Source organism: Tamandua tetradactyla, chromosome 2 (assembly GCF_023851605.1).
Source record: "Tamandua tetradactyla isolate mTamTet1 chromosome 2, mTamTet1.pri, whole genome shotgun sequence".
NCBI classification, from domain to species: domain Eukaryota; kingdom Metazoa; phylum Chordata; class Mammalia; order Pilosa; family Myrmecophagidae; genus Tamandua; species Tamandua tetradactyla.
Window position 1 is genome coordinate 53,339,545 of NC_135328.1, and position 14,921 is coordinate 53,354,465.

Below are 14,921 nucleotides of genomic sequence, written 5' to 3' on the forward strand. Positions count from 1 at the left end.
GAGCCCTCATGTTTCTCCATTGTGTTTCTGGAGACGGGCATCTTCTGTATTACAGATGAGAGCATATTAAAATGGCCTGTTTGGTGGGAGATGATTCCCAGGTATGAGTCCGGCCCTGGCACCATGGGATCAACAATGCCATCCTGAACAAACGGGGGAAATGAAATGCAACAAATAAGGTATCAGGGGCTGAGAAAGTCCAAATAAAGTCGAGAGGCTACCCTTGAGGTCACTCTTATGCAAACTTCAGTTAGACATTGCTACCTATCAAAACTTGCCAAACCTCCACCAAAACCCTAAAGACTATCTAGGTCATTATATAAAATTCTACAAAGTTCCATGTACTACAGTAACTTTCAAGAAACCTACAATCTCCAGATGGTCCCTGGACCAAATAAATCCTGAAACCTAGAGACCCAGCCTCTCCAGAATATCAGCTAGTTCCATCCCACATCCCATATTATCAACAGCCCCTTCCAACATGAAAAAGTTAGAATGGGCACAGCTCAAATATCCCTAAAAAGTGAGAGAAAGATCAAAGGAGATGGTGGAGTTATATACAGAATGTTGGGTTTAACAAATGAGTATGAGTACTGAATCATTAAATTGATTTTTTTTTTAGTCTCCAGTATCTTAGAGCAGCTAGAAATAAAAACCTAAAATTGTGGAATTGTAACCCATACCAAACTCTGAAATCTGTTCTATAATTAACTGTTGTGATGTGCTTTGAAATTTATTGCTTTTTTTGCATATATGTTATTTTTTACAAAAAAGAAAAAAAAAGTCGATTGTAATGATTGAAAAAAAAAAAAAGAAGAAGTACAGAAAAATTTCCTTTGCAGAAATCTACACTCTCCAGTTTTACTTCTAGGCCAGATACGTCCTGAAACCCAGAGGGGCCAGCCTCCATAGAACATCAACTAGTTCCATCCCCCCATCTCATATTGTGGACACCCCTTTTCAACATGAAAAGTTAGAATGGGCATAGCCCAAATATCTCTAAAGACTAGGAGAAAGATAAGAAGGAGTAAGTGGAGTTATAACAGAGAAGACAGGATTTAACAAATGAGTATGACTGCTGAATCATTATATTGGTGCTTCTTTTAGTCTCCAGTGTCTTGGAGCAGCTAGAAGTAAAAACCTAAAATTGTGGAATTGTAACCCAGACCAAACTCTGAAATCTATTCCACAACTAATTGTTCTGGTATGTTTTGAAATTTATTGCTTTTTTGTATATATGTTATTTTTCACAATTAAAAAAAAAACAAAACAAAACAGGACCTGTTTGCTTGGAGGAGAGGGAGAAGCCAGAGAACGTACCCCCAAAAGGACAGACACTGAAGCCGAGACCAAAGAATTACCTAAGGAAAGATTGGAGTTGGGAGTAGGGATAAAATTCCAGGCATTGGGGGCAGTATGTGCAAAGACCATAAGGCAAGAAAGGGCCTGACCACTGGAGAAACCACAAGCAGACCAGTTCAGCTGGAGCAGTGGTTAGGGCAGGGGAGGGAGAAGGGCCAGGCTCCAGGCTTGATCCTAACAGTGATAGGGGACCATAAGAGTCTTTTTTGTTAAGTATTTCATTCATTAATATTTCAGTATATATCTGTAAAAGTTAACAAGTCTTTTAAAAACACAACTACAATACCATTATCACAAAAAAAGTCAACAATAATTGCTTGCTATCATCAACTATCTGTCAATTTTCCAATTTCCAATTACTCATAAAGATGCCATTTCTTTTACATGTTTGTTTGTTTTTTTAAATCAGTATACAAATAAGGTCTACATGTTGTGATTGATAATGTCCTTTAAGTCTCTTTTAACCCAAACCTCCATTTGGTTTTTTGTCTTAAAAATGTTTAAATCTGGACGGGCCACAGTGGCTCAGCAGGCAGAGTTCTCACTTGCCATGCCAGAGACCCGGGTTCAGTTCCTGGTGCCTGACCTTGTAAAAGAAAAAAACAATTTAAATCAACTTTATTGATATATAATTATTCCAGGAATGCAAAGTTAGTTCAATATTTGAAAATTAATCAATGTGATTTACCACCGTTATAGAATAAAGGAGAAAGCCACATGATCATCTCAATAGATGTAGGAAAAGCATTGACAAATTTCAAGATAAAAACTTACAACTATCTAGGAATAGAATGAAACTTCTTCAACCTGATAAAAAGCAGCTTTAGAAAACCTACAACTAACGTCATACTTAATGGTAAAAAGATTGAATGGATGTTTTCCTCTAAGATCAGGAACAAGGCAAGGATAGCCACTCTAACTATCCCAGTTTATCAGGGCTGCTATAACAAATACCACAGACAGGTTGGCTTAAACAACAATGTGTTAGATTTCAAACTGCCAGAATGCGATACACCAGAACTGAAACATCTCATGGTGACGTCTGCTGGGCTCCAAGCATCTCCAAACAGCAGTGTTGGTTCTCCAAGTGTCGGCACCTGTGTCAGCTCTGCTCTGAAGTTTCTGTGAGCTCTCTCTCTGTGTTGGCTCTGTTGCTTCTGTTGTTTTTTATTGTCTCCAAAATGTTTCCTCTTTTAAAGGATTCCAGCAAGCTAGTCAAGACCCAACTGGAATGGGTGGAGTCACATCTCCTTCTAATCAAAAGGTCATATCCACAATTGGGTGTATCACATCTCCCTAGAGATAATCTAATCAAACACAATAATCTAGTCTAAACATAATAATTTAATCAAAAGTCTGGAGACCAGAAGTATTGGCAGGACATGTGCTCTCTGGGGTCTCTTGCATTTTCATGGTGGCTTCCGTGACTCAGTCTTTGAAGGACACCGGTGATCTGTCTCCTTCTGTCTCCTGCTCATTCCTACTTCCACATCCAAGTTTCTTTTGCTTATAAGGACTATTGTCATATTGGATTAAGAACTCCCCTGACTCAGTTTGACCTCTACTTAATAGAAACTTCTAAGAACTTACTTACAAATGAGTTTATATCCACAGAACCAGGGGTTAGGATTTGAATATGTCTTTGTGGGAGATATGATTCACTTCACAACACTCCACAATTCTATTCAACATTGTACTGGAGGCCTTAGCCATTGCAATAAGAGAAGAAAAATAAAAATGCACAAAGTATAGGGCAAGGAAGATAGTGCCTATATCTTAAAACATTACCTACTCTTTGAGACCAAAGGAAGAAAGGTTTATTTTGTCCAGAACCTAAATTTTCAGTAGCATATAATCTAACTCAACCTGTCTGGAGAGATCATTTAAATAATCCAAACACAAGGAGCCCAGAATAAGAATGAGAGCCTTTAATCCTGTATAGCTTAATGTAATGTCTGGGTACATCCCAGAGTATGTTAAGCAGATAATCAAAAAGTATTGGCGAGAGGTGCAGTGTGACAGTGGCTCAGTAGCAGAATTCTTGCCTGCCATGCTGGAGACCCAGGTTAGATTCCTGGTGCCTGCCCATGTTAAAAAAAAGTATCGGCGAAGGAGTACAATGGTAGTTCAGTGGTAGAATTCTCGTCATATGGGAGACCTGGGTTCAATTCCTGGTCCATGCATTCCCAAAAAACAAACAAATAAACAAAACAAAAATTCAACAAAATGGTGCTGCAATATTGGGATACTCACATGGAAAAATAATAAAATGTGACCCCACCATATAGCATACAAAAAAAAAAAGTATTGGCAAATTTCTTTGAGGAATGGGAGAAACAATATGGAACTATTAAACTTTACCACCAGGAAAAAGCCAGACACTGTGTCAAACATTAGGGACACCCTAATCAATAGGCCAAGCCCTCGATCTTGAGGCTTGCTTTTGTGAAGCTTATGTAGTCATGGAGAAGCTTAGTCTACCTATAGGAATGCCAAAGAGTCACCTCCAGAGGACTTCTTTTGTTGCTTAGATGTGGCCTCCCTCTCTCTAAGCCCAACTCTGCAAGTGAAACCATTGCCCTCCCCACTATGTGGGACATGACATCCAGGGTTGAAAGTCTCCTTGGTGGGTGGGAGAGGACCCCAGGGATGAGTCTGGCCTTGGCACATTGCGGGATCAACAATGTCATCCTAAGCAAAAGGGGGGAAAGTGGAACAAATAAGGTATCAGTGGCTGAGAGATTTCAAATAAAGTTGAGAGGCCACTCTGGAGGTCACTCTTAACACAAGCTTCAGTTAGACATTGCTAGAATCATAACTTGCCAAAACCTAACCAAAACCATTTCTGCCAATCCTAAAGAATACTTAGGACATTACACAAGAGGCTATAAAGTTTCCACACATTACGGTAACTTTCCAGAAACCTACAATCTCCAGATGGGTCCTGGACCAGATAAGTCTTGAAATGCAGATGGGCCAGTGTCTCCAGAACATCAACTACGTTCCATCCCCCCATCCTATATTATCAACAGCCCCATCCAACATGAAAACATTAGAATGACTATAGCCCAGTATCCCTAAACAGTGAGAGAAAGATCAAAGGTGATGGTGGAGTTATACAGAGAAGGTACAGTTTAAGAAATGAGTGTGAAGGCTGAATCAGTAAATTGATATTTCTTTTAGTCTCCAGTACCTTAGAGCAGCTAGAAATAAGAGCCTAAATTTGTGGAATAGTAACCCATACCAAACTCTGAAATCTGTTCTACAACTAATCGTTGCAAAATACTTTGAAATGTATTGCTTTTTTGTATATGTTATTTTTCAGAATAAAGAGAAGGAAGAGTATAATAGAGAAGACAGGATTTAACAAATGAATAAGACTATTGAATCAATATATTGATATTTTGGTCTCCAGTGTCTTGGAGAAGCTAGAAGAAAAAAATGAAAAATCATGGAACTGTAACACATACCAAACTTTAAAATCTGTGGTATAAACTACTTGCTAAAATGTACTTGGAAATTTATTGCTTTTTTTGCATATATGTTATTTTTCAAAGTTAAAGTTTTTTAAAAGGTGATAAAGGGAAAAGTAAAACTGTCTCTTTCAAAGACAACATTATTGTCTACATAGAAAATCCTAAGGTATTTACAAGAAAACTTTTAGAGTTAATCAGTGGATTTAGCCAGGCTGCAGAATATAAAGCCAATATATAAAAATTAATTAAATTTCTTTAAACTAGCAGCAAATAATTGGAAATGAAAATTTTTTAAAATTCCATTTACAGTAGCATCAAAAACTTTAAGTACTTAGAAATAAATTTAATGAAAGATAGGCAAAAGCTGTACATGGAAAACTACAATATATTGCTTAGACATCTGAGTCAAGAAGGGTCTTTTGGCACTTGTATTCGCATTCTCCAGAGAAACAGAACTGACAGGGAATATATATATATATATGAGATATACCATCGGAATTGGCTCATGTGACTATATGGATTGGCAAGTCTGAATTCCACAGGGCAGGTGACAAGTTTTGGAAAGTCTAAGAGAGTGGCAAATTCCCCAGCTAGCAGTAGGCTAGCTGAAGTAGAGATAGAAATTCTTTGTGACAGTTGAAATCCTCAGTTCTAGCATTAAAGTCTCCAGTTGATTGGATGAGTAGATTACTCTCATTGCTGAAGCTAATCTCCTTCGTTGACTGTAGATGTAATCAGTCATAGATGAAATCAACTGATGATTTAAATTCTTCTGCAAAATACTCTCACACTTAACAATCAGGCCAGTGCTTGCTTGAACAAACAACTGGACACCATAACCTAGACTAATTGATATACAGAATTAATTATTATAACACTCCCATTGAAATTGAGAACTTTTATACCACTCCTCAAAGACATCCCAACCTCTTCTCTGAATAGAAGACTTGGGTCTTTGCTCGACTCTAAGCTTCCATCTCATCCTGGAAAATCATTCAAAGTGTCCAGCAGAATATCTATCTCGGAGCTGGGACCTGGAGTAGCCACACCTGGGCTTTATCTCTTCTAGCATGAAAAGTGACCCGTTCACAGCAATGCCACAGACCCCAGGCCTTTCCCACAATTGTTACATATCCTCTCCCAAGTTGAGGAATGCCCATCTCTACCTTTTCCATTTGGGAACATGCAGGGAACTTATAAGCCTCTAGCAATTCTTCTAAATCTAGGGTTTTCTTTATATTTGAGATTTCATAATGAATTTCACTCAAAGGTACATACTTCAACATTGTCTTAGAGATGCACTTCTGGTTTAAAACAAAAAAATGAACTCATCACAAATAAAGATTATCTCAAGATGTAGTCCCCTACAGATTAACTTGATTATTTTACTTTCTTTCCCATTGCTCGTGCAAGAAACTTTTTAAAAGTTTTATTTAAATTTTTTTAATTCTGGGAAAATTAAAGGAGATACAAACGGTGAGATATACCATGTTTATAGATGGGAAAACTCATTGTGAAAATATCCACTTGCCCCAAGTTGATATAAAGATTCAATGATATTCCTAATAAAAATCCCAGGAGGCTTCTGATATAAATTGACAAGCTGTTTCCACAATTTTTATGGAAATGCAAAGGACCTAGAATAGTCAAAACCATTTTGAAAAAGAACAGAGTTGAAGGAAATGTACTACCTGACTTCAAGACTTACTATAAAGCCACAGTAATCAAGATGGTGTGATATTAGCATAAAGATAAATGGATCAATGCACCAGAATAAGGAGTCCAGAAACAGACCCAATCTAAATAGACCGTAGATTATACAGCCAATCAGTTTTCAGAGAGATGCCAACGCAATTCAGTGGGGATAGGAAAGTCTACCAATGTTAGAACCACTGGGCATTAATATGGTGGGAGTGGAGAGAAGAATGATCAAAAGGGGTTTTAAAAAGGGAGTGATCTGTTCTGACTCGTGTTTTTAGGAACTCTCTGGCTGCTGCATGGAGAAAGGATTGGAGAAGGAACCGGGGAAGATCAGGGGAATTAGCAAGGAAACTAGGGATCTGAGTAATCAAAGAAGATGGTAGGCCAGTATGGAGTGGGTGGAGGTAGAGGAAAAGGGACAGAAAATAAGAATGTCTCAGACTTGAGTACCTCAATTTCTCCACCCAATCAGGCTTAGGTGTTGCTGTGCTTTTAGGGGTGCTACCCAAGGTCACTCACCCAGAAGGTGTGTAGGCTCCTCAAGGAACCCTGACCTGGGGATAGGAGGACTCAAGATGAAAGGCAGAAGGCATAGTAGCCCAGCCGCCTGGGGGGCAGATCCCCTCAGACCATGCCCCCAGCCCCAGGAACTGCTCTGCAGAGTAAGGGCTGGGGCAGGGTTCCATGCCCACCCAGCAGAGGGAGGAGTGGCTCACCCAAGAACAGAACAGTCTACCTCCGTGCTGGCGTTCAGTGGGCAGGCCCTGCTGGCAGCTCAGGCCTCTGTTTATCTCTTGGAAGAGCTGTGACCTCACTGCCTCTTATGTTACCAGTGTCTGTGCGTCAGGAACAGTCCCTTGGGCCAGAGCCATTTTTGCTACAGGGAGTAAAGGTCCCTACAACCTGTGACCCTAGAACTCGGGTCATAGTCCTAGGGTCCTCAGTTCCGCTACCAGTTCAGCTCAAGCCTGAGGTAGAGCAGAGGATCTGAGCTCCAGTTCTGCTCAGCCCCTTTGGGGGAAGATATACCCTCTTGCTGTGCTGTAGCTTCCTATTTGTAAGAGAGGAATCATAATAATTGCTCCTTCCTATTAGGTAGTTGTGAAGATTAAATGAATGTAAGGAATGAAAAAGTGCACCTGATAACCACGAGGCTTGTAGTTAGGACCAAGCCCTGCCCAGACGGCCCAGGGAATGCTGACCTCCTCCCTGCCTCTGCTGGCCAGGCAGGGATTCATCCCTCATCTGGGTCTGGGGAATGAGGCCCCTACACTGGCTCTGAAGAGGCTGGGGGGAACATCAGGCCTCCCTGTTTCAGTTTCTCCACTCCCTCTGCAGTTAGTCCTAGGGGATGGGCCCTGTTCACCGTCTCACCCCCAACTTTCTTTGAAGGTCAATGGCATCTTAAAGGAGTAAAGACAGAGCAAAAAGTCAGGCTGTGATGGAGACTCAGAGCTTTTATGTCAACCCTCCCCTCCATGGGGTAACTTCACAAATGAGGAAACTGAGGCTGGAGTGGGGATGTTTTACCCAAAGCTGCACAGCTGCTGCAGATGTCCCTCACCTGCTCCGTGCTATTCCATAAGGCCTAGAGGACCATGAGGTCTGGAACTGGCCCAGTGAAGGCTCTAAGGCTTCAGGGAGGCAGCTCCACCCAGAGGCTCAGTGACCAGGCAGGCAGTCTTTGTCCCTCTCTGCCGAGAGTCCCTTTCTCCAGCTGCTCCGCTGTTGCAGGAAGGGACTTGGGTCTGTGCCACCTCCTCCACCTCACCTTTCATTCTCCCTGCCTCTCATTTTCTAGGATGGCTGAATGGCAAGCCCAGTAGCGCAGGCTTAGACCTGCTGCTCCCAGCTTGGAGCACCCCACTCCCTGCGGTTTAGGTCTGGGGTGAGGACTGGGGAAGTTCCCCTGCTAGGATCCATCCCAACTGTAGGATAATTGCCTTGGATGGGTCCCAGGACCTGCTGTTTTACTGGGGTTGTGGGTGCAGTGAATGCTGCTTCGGGGCCTGTAAACCAGGCTGGGAAATCTGGAGGCTCAGAACCTTCTGAAGGCCAGACTGGGCTTAACAACTCCTCGATTCTCCTGCAAGCAAGAGGCTTCTTCATTTCTGTGAACTTCTACCTTCCCTGCTGTCCAAACGATTAGCAGCCGGCCAGTCATTTACTCCCTATTTCCTGGGAGTTTGGTCAGGTGCCAGGTTCTGAGGATACAGCCAGGAAACCAACCCAAATCTTCTAGTTCCAGCTCTGCCCCAGTTTTCTCCTCTGTACCCTGGGCCCCCCATCCCACCCACCCACTCGGTTACCGTGGGGGAAGGGAGGGGCTTTAAGGTCTGCATAAAGGCCGAGGAGTGGGACAATGAACTTTTAGCCCCACTCCCACCTGGAAAGCTTTGAAGGCTCCCCAAGGGTTAGACGGAAGGTTTCGCGGCGGGACCGCTGCGGTGGCCCTGCCAGCAGCGCGGGTTCCAGGCCCAACCCGGCTCTGAGGGGCCCCGGAGACCCGCACAGCGCGCGCCCCCGCCGGCGCTCCCTGAGAGGCTGTGGCGGCGCCAGTCCCTCCGACGGCCGCGCTCCGCCCGAGGCGGGAACTGAGTGGCTTAAAGAGGAGGGAAAGACAGAGAGAGGAGGGGGAGAGGGTAGCAGGGGGAAGAGAGGGAGAGGCTGGACCCTGCCCGCCCGCCTGCCTGTGGCCGCCGGCGCTGAGCTCCGGGTGGGGGCCGGGCCCGGGGCGGGGCCTCCCGCGCGCGTCCCCCCACGTGTCCCGGGTCCCCAGCCCTGCCCCCCAGCCCTGTGCTTATAACCCTGGATGTGCGCTGCTGCCGGCCCTGCTCCGTCGTCCGCCACGCCGCCTGGGCCTGGGTAAGGAGCCCCCCACCCCCCCGCCCGGCTTAGGCTCCCCTGGCGCGCTGTCAGCTACCCGGCGCCTATGGAGAGAGCCCGGGAGCCTGAGGGAAGGCGCCAGCCCTGGCCGCCTCGCGGGTGGGCTCCGGGGACCCAACCCCAAATCCTCCTGCCCCTGGGGCTCGCACCTTAGTGGGAGGGGAAGGGGCCAACCCCGGGGCTTTTGTTGTTCACGCTCCTGGCGGCCGGATTCCTGGGCACGAGTCCGAGGGTCTGAGGAGGGAGCAGGTCGGGTTTTGTGTCCATTGTGGGGCCCCGGGGCGTTCCCTTTCCGGATCCGGCTTCCTCTATACTGTGAAATCGCCAAATGGGGGCCTTGGAGAGTACCGAGGATTGAGGGCTCCCGACCCTCGCAACCCTTCTCTGACCAGCTGTTTCTGCGTCAGTGCCTGAGACCAGATTTCCAGCCCCACCTCAGCCCCTCACCCTCTGGTGCTTGCTCTATCACGTTCCTCTGAGACTCAGTTTACCCTGGGCAGTAAGGCACCTCCACTCCCCGGCGGGCTCCCAATGGATGTGCTGGGCTCCCTCCTCTGCCTCCTGAAAGGGATCTGCGCTGTCTAGGCGGGGTTAGTGGCATAACCCTCAGGCAGGCGGTGCCCAGCTGGCACTTGGCTGGGGCCTGGGGGAGGGTCAGTTTAGCAGAAAATGTCCACAGTCTGGGCGTCTGTTGCCATTGGCCACTGTTGGTGGCCTTGCCCTCCAGGGAGGGAGGGTCATTGTGAAATGGAGGACAGTCCTCTCCCATCCTGCAGGGTCCTTCCCAAGGAGGAGGGCATTGCCCCAGCCACCCCTGTGTCCTCTCAGTGGAGCAGGGGGCATCTGCTCCCAAGCATTCCCATCCAAGTGTCAATCTCTTCCAGGCGGGAACAGACCTGTCCCTTTCCCAGGAGTGGATACAGAGGGCCCTGGGCTGTGATCACTCCCCTTCCAGTCTGTGGCCCTGCGACGGGAGAGAGCAGGTTCTGGGTCCAAAAGACCTAAACCCCAATTCAGTGAAGCCTTGCAGCCAGCCCCGGCAGCTTCCCACACTTCAGTTTCACCGCCTGCCAGAGCTGGCACAAGCTCAGGGCTCAGAAAACATTTGCAAATATAAGAGGCTGTTAAAGGGCATTATAAACAGTTGAGAGCTGTGCCCAGATCCATTCACTCATTTAACACATGTTTGGTGGAGTGTCTCGCCTTGCAATGTCTGGGGACACCAGACACCACAGGGAAGGAGACAAGGTCCTTGACCTCTATGATAGGTTTTGATGAGGGGGAGAGAGACATTAGAGGCAGAAACAGTTGCACGGTGTGTGTCAGGGGGAGGGGCGGGGAGGGGGAGGGGAAGGTGTTGCAACTTTGGCTAAAGACAGGAACTGTAGGAGTCCCCATTCCAAACTCCCTCTTCCACTCCCTTTTTCAATGACCCCTCCCCCGGAAGCCTGAGGGTGGGAGGATCTGTCTCAGGTGGAGCCATCTGCGTGTGATGCTGAGAAGTAATTCTGGTTCTGCTCAGTTAATAGACTAAGTGAATGAATGAATGAATTATACCTGCTGAGCACCTAGACCAGGGCCCAGGCTGGAGGTGGGGCAGCCAGGAAAGGTTCTCCCTCTTGGCAGTCTGGGCACCCCTGAGCACTCGTACTTGGCTCCCTTAACTACTTGTCTGCTCAGGACAGGAGCCCTGTGCATAGGGTTTGCAAGGTCTCCCAGTTCTGATGGTAGACATTTCAGTCTTGAGCCAGGATTTGTGCCTAACTCATGGTGGGGCCAAGGGTATTCATGCCAGACACCTGCTCTGTGAGTACTTTGCCATGCTCTACCTCAGGGGTCCTGGGAGGCAAGCCATCTGGCTGGATGCCCCCATTTGAGCCCTGAGCACAAGCCCCCAAAGTGAATGGCTTTCCTGTGGGTACTCATGTGGAAGGAGGTAACCTCACTGGAATTCAGGATCCAAGACCTTGATTTCTGCTGTAATACTTTGACTCAAATTGATCTGCAAGTCCTTGGCTCCCTCCCTCCTGCAGGGCAGATTCCTTCTCCAGACTTGGGGGGAGGCCAGGCACCTCTGTGCACTTTGATAGTATCATTAGAATAAACTGAATGAATGTGCTCTTTTTTCCCCCATAACCAGTGCCCTTAGGAGAGGCTTGCAGGACTCGGCAGTAACTATGAGGCCTACCTCAGGGCATTTTCATCGAGACATGGAGATCAAATCTTCCTAAACCAAAGCAGACTCTCAAAGACTCTCAACCCTGAGTGGGGAAAGGAGCTGGACTATTGGAGTCCCCAAGAGCCTGGTGCTACTGGTTGGATTCTCAGGCCCCAGGAATCCTGCAGCTGAGAGTTTCAGCCAGCTCAGTGTGTAGCCTTGGGCAAGACTCCTCCTCTGTTTTATCTGTCAGTTGGGAAGACTATCCTTTTCCTGTCTGTGAAGTTGGAATGAGTTGAAACTCAAGGAAATGTTCAGTCTGGGTCTTAGAGGACAGCCGTACCCCCAGCCCAAGTGTGGAAAGGCAGACAAGCTCTATTGGACACAGCCGAGGGCAGCAAAATGGGAGCTGAAATCTGAAATTGAGGAGACCTCTAAGATGGGGGGAAATTCTTATGACCCAGTGGATCCAGGGTTAGGACATTAAGTAGGGGTTACAAAGGAAAATACCACAAGGCTGTGTGCAAGCACACAGAAATAAAATACCGGTGACGATTCACTGGGGATTTTGTTTTCTGGAGAAGACCTAGAGGCCAGAGATTATAGAGGACAATGCAGTAAAGAGTAGGGAGTTGGCAGCCAGCTTCCATTTGGGTCCCAGCACTGGTGTTTGCTGTCCTAGTGACCCAGGACAAGTCACTTAACCTCTCTGAGTCTCAGGTCCCTCATGTGTAAATAAGGCAGTAAAAGTACCCGTGCCTTGAAGTGATGCATGGGCGGGACTGAACGCAGTGCCAATTTTTGTAGTCTTTCCAGCTCTGATGTTTTAGAGTCACACGAATCTTCCTAAGTGTTGAGTATCCGGTCTGACCTGGCAGGTTTCCCTGGAAGCTGGCAGGATGGCTCTGGCTGGGGCCACATAGAATGCCCTCTAAGGCCAGCCTGGCAGGCAGCTTGGCCGGAGGCCACCTTCTTCCCGCTTTCCAGGTGTGCCTCTCCTGGCTCTCTGGGCTGGCACTGGAAGCTGGAGGCATAGGTATTCTTGGCCATGGGGCATGTGCCGAGGAGCTGGAGAAATCTGCTCCAGGCCCTTCCGGGGGGTGGGGGTGGGGGCCAGGACTGGGATTAGGAGAGGCGGAGTTCATCCAGGATCTGCCAGGTGCCTTCCCCAGGGAGAAAGCCCACCTTCTGGGATGTCAGAACTAGAAGGACAGATTCTGAGGCTGAAGTGGGAGAGCAGGGAAAATTTTGTGGGTATCTTCCTGGTGCTCAGTGCTGGGCTTCTTCCCCCAGCATCTCACAGAATCCCCCCATCACCTGCGGGGATTGCTTCCACCCCTGCTTTGCAGATAAACAGCTGGGTTGAAAAAGCTGAAGCGACTTGAACCCAGGTCTGGCTGACTCTGCCACTGCTTCACCCGTAGTGAGCACTCTAACACCACCTCCTCCCAGCTAAGGCCTCAGCCTCATCACACGGTCCAAGGGCCCTGGTGACTGAGGAAGGAGGGAACGTCACCAGGTGCTGGAGGATAGGAGCCAACCCCTGCTGTCAGATTGCATCATTTGCCCAGCAAATCTGTGCATGCACACACAGGTCCGTATGCACACATGCACACACCCACGCATGCGTACAGGCACTCTAGTACAGGTACACAAATGCACAGGCATGCACACATGCACTCTGGTGTAAGCTCCCAGGGGCACCCACCCTGTGCAGGTCCTCCGTGCCCACGTATGTGCATAGCCTGGCACACAGAAGGGGCTTGATTTCTGGACTCCCACCTTGTTACAGATATGAACTGGACCTCCAGAGAGTGGAATCAGCAGGGTTGTTCTGAGTGTGCCACATGCCAGGCACTGTCTGGGAGATGTTCCCTGTCCCCATGGAGCTCACAGCGCTGGGGAAGGGACAGTTAGAAGACAGCATGGCACATGCTATATTGGGAGATGTACAAGGCACAGCGGGATCCCTGAGGGGGACGAGCACAGGGGAGCTGCTCTTCTCACCCTTGGGCCCATGGTCTTGACTGTAGATGGCTTTCAGAGGCAGAGAAGGGGTGACTTTAAGAGCTGGGAAAATCTTGGACCAGCACCCTCTCTCCCTGTCTCAAGCCCACCTCAGCCACCCAGGATATTCCCCAGCCACCTCAGGCTCTCCAGACCACACCTTGTCCCAGCACTTTCCTGAGGAGCCTTCCCAGGGAAGGCTGTCTTTGTACCTACGAGCAGTGGGCTGTGGTGCCTAGCCCATCTCCTACTAACCAGCTAAACAAGGCCGTGGGCAAGTGTCTGAACCCAAGCCTCAGTTTCTCTGTCTCTAAAATGGGGATACCACCTATATTAATGGCTTGGGATATGATGGATATTTTCATTATCTTGATGTTAGCAGTGGTTTCATGGGTGTATACAAATGTTGAGACTTAATTGCACTCTTTAAATATGCACAGTTTGTTTTATGTCAATTATACTTCAACAGAGCTGTTTTTAAAAATACGCAATAGGATACACACCACCCCCCAACCTGACCGTGCTATGCACAAACACAACGTGCACACCCCCTGAATGCTTCCTGATGCAAGAGAGCAGGAGACTCCGGGCCTCAACAAATCTGCCTGCCCAATGTAGCTGCTCAGCGGGATTCAGGGAGCTGGGGAGGCTGGGTTCGGGGCCTCTTCATCACCCAGGCTGCTATGCCAGGCGGCTGACCAGCTTTTGTTTTTGCAGAGCGGCTCGCTGAACCGTGAAGACAGATTCCGGAAACCAGAAACCCACACTGCCAATCCCAGGTTCTTAATCAAGTCTTTCCTTCCTCCCTCTCCCTTCCTTCCCTCCATCCTTGGTGGCCTATTGCCTGGCTGCGGTTGCCATGGTCACCATCTGCCGGCTCCAGGGTCAAGGTGGCTGAGTCACCAGCATCCCAGGTCCTGGGCAGTTGGGCCCAACCTTCCACAGCAGGGTCTGGCGGGCGATTGAATGCCTGGGAGAGGGGAGAGTCGTGGGCATCAGTCGGAATTCCCCTCTGCCCCATTCAGCTTTGCTGTTCCATGAGGTGTTTTCCCTTCCAAGTCCAAAGGGTAGCAAAGTCAGTTGGGCCTGTGAGGTACGTTAGGGACAGCGTGGAACGTGTGCTCTCTCCACACGGCTGGATGTCAGCAGCAGCCTGGCTTCACGTCCAAGCTCTGCCTGTGTGTCTGAGTGACCCAGGACAGCTACTTCCAGCTTTTCAAATATCAGGAAGTACTCTGTACACAAGAGCCTCCAGCATCGCGACAGTGGTGATGGTGGGTAACCCGACTGGGCTCCTGTGGACCTGTGAAAGGATGTTCATAGTTTTTCCC

At 47.7% G+C, this 14,921-nt stretch overlaps 1 protein-coding gene and 1 long non-coding RNA gene across 3 annotated transcripts in view; one reads left to right on the forward strand and one right to left on the reverse strand.

Moving 5' to 3' along the window:
* Positions 1-1,294: 1,294 nt before the first annotated feature.
* Positions 1,295-10,054, reverse strand: LOC143672479 (uncharacterized). 2 transcript variants are annotated; one of them, XR_013169874.1, is made up of 3 exons: positions 9,934-10,054; positions 9,575-9,738; positions 1,295-1,948 (listed from the first exon to the last, which is right to left on the reverse strand). It is a non-coding gene; the product is annotated as an uncharacterized LOC143672479 (long non-coding RNA). The 2 variants fall into 2 exon arrangements; XR_013169875.1 differs by having other exon boundaries at positions 9,917-10,054.
* ASS1 (argininosuccinate synthase 1) overlaps positions 9,302-14,921 on the forward strand; it is a 57,086-nt gene continuing 51,466 nt past the window's right edge. Inside the window, exons 1-2 of the mRNA XM_077147120.1 lie at positions 9,302-9,404; positions 14,308-14,369. The gene's annotated coding sequence lies outside the window, so the exon portion shown is untranslated. The remainder of the gene's footprint in view (positions 9,405-14,307; positions 14,370-14,921) is intronic.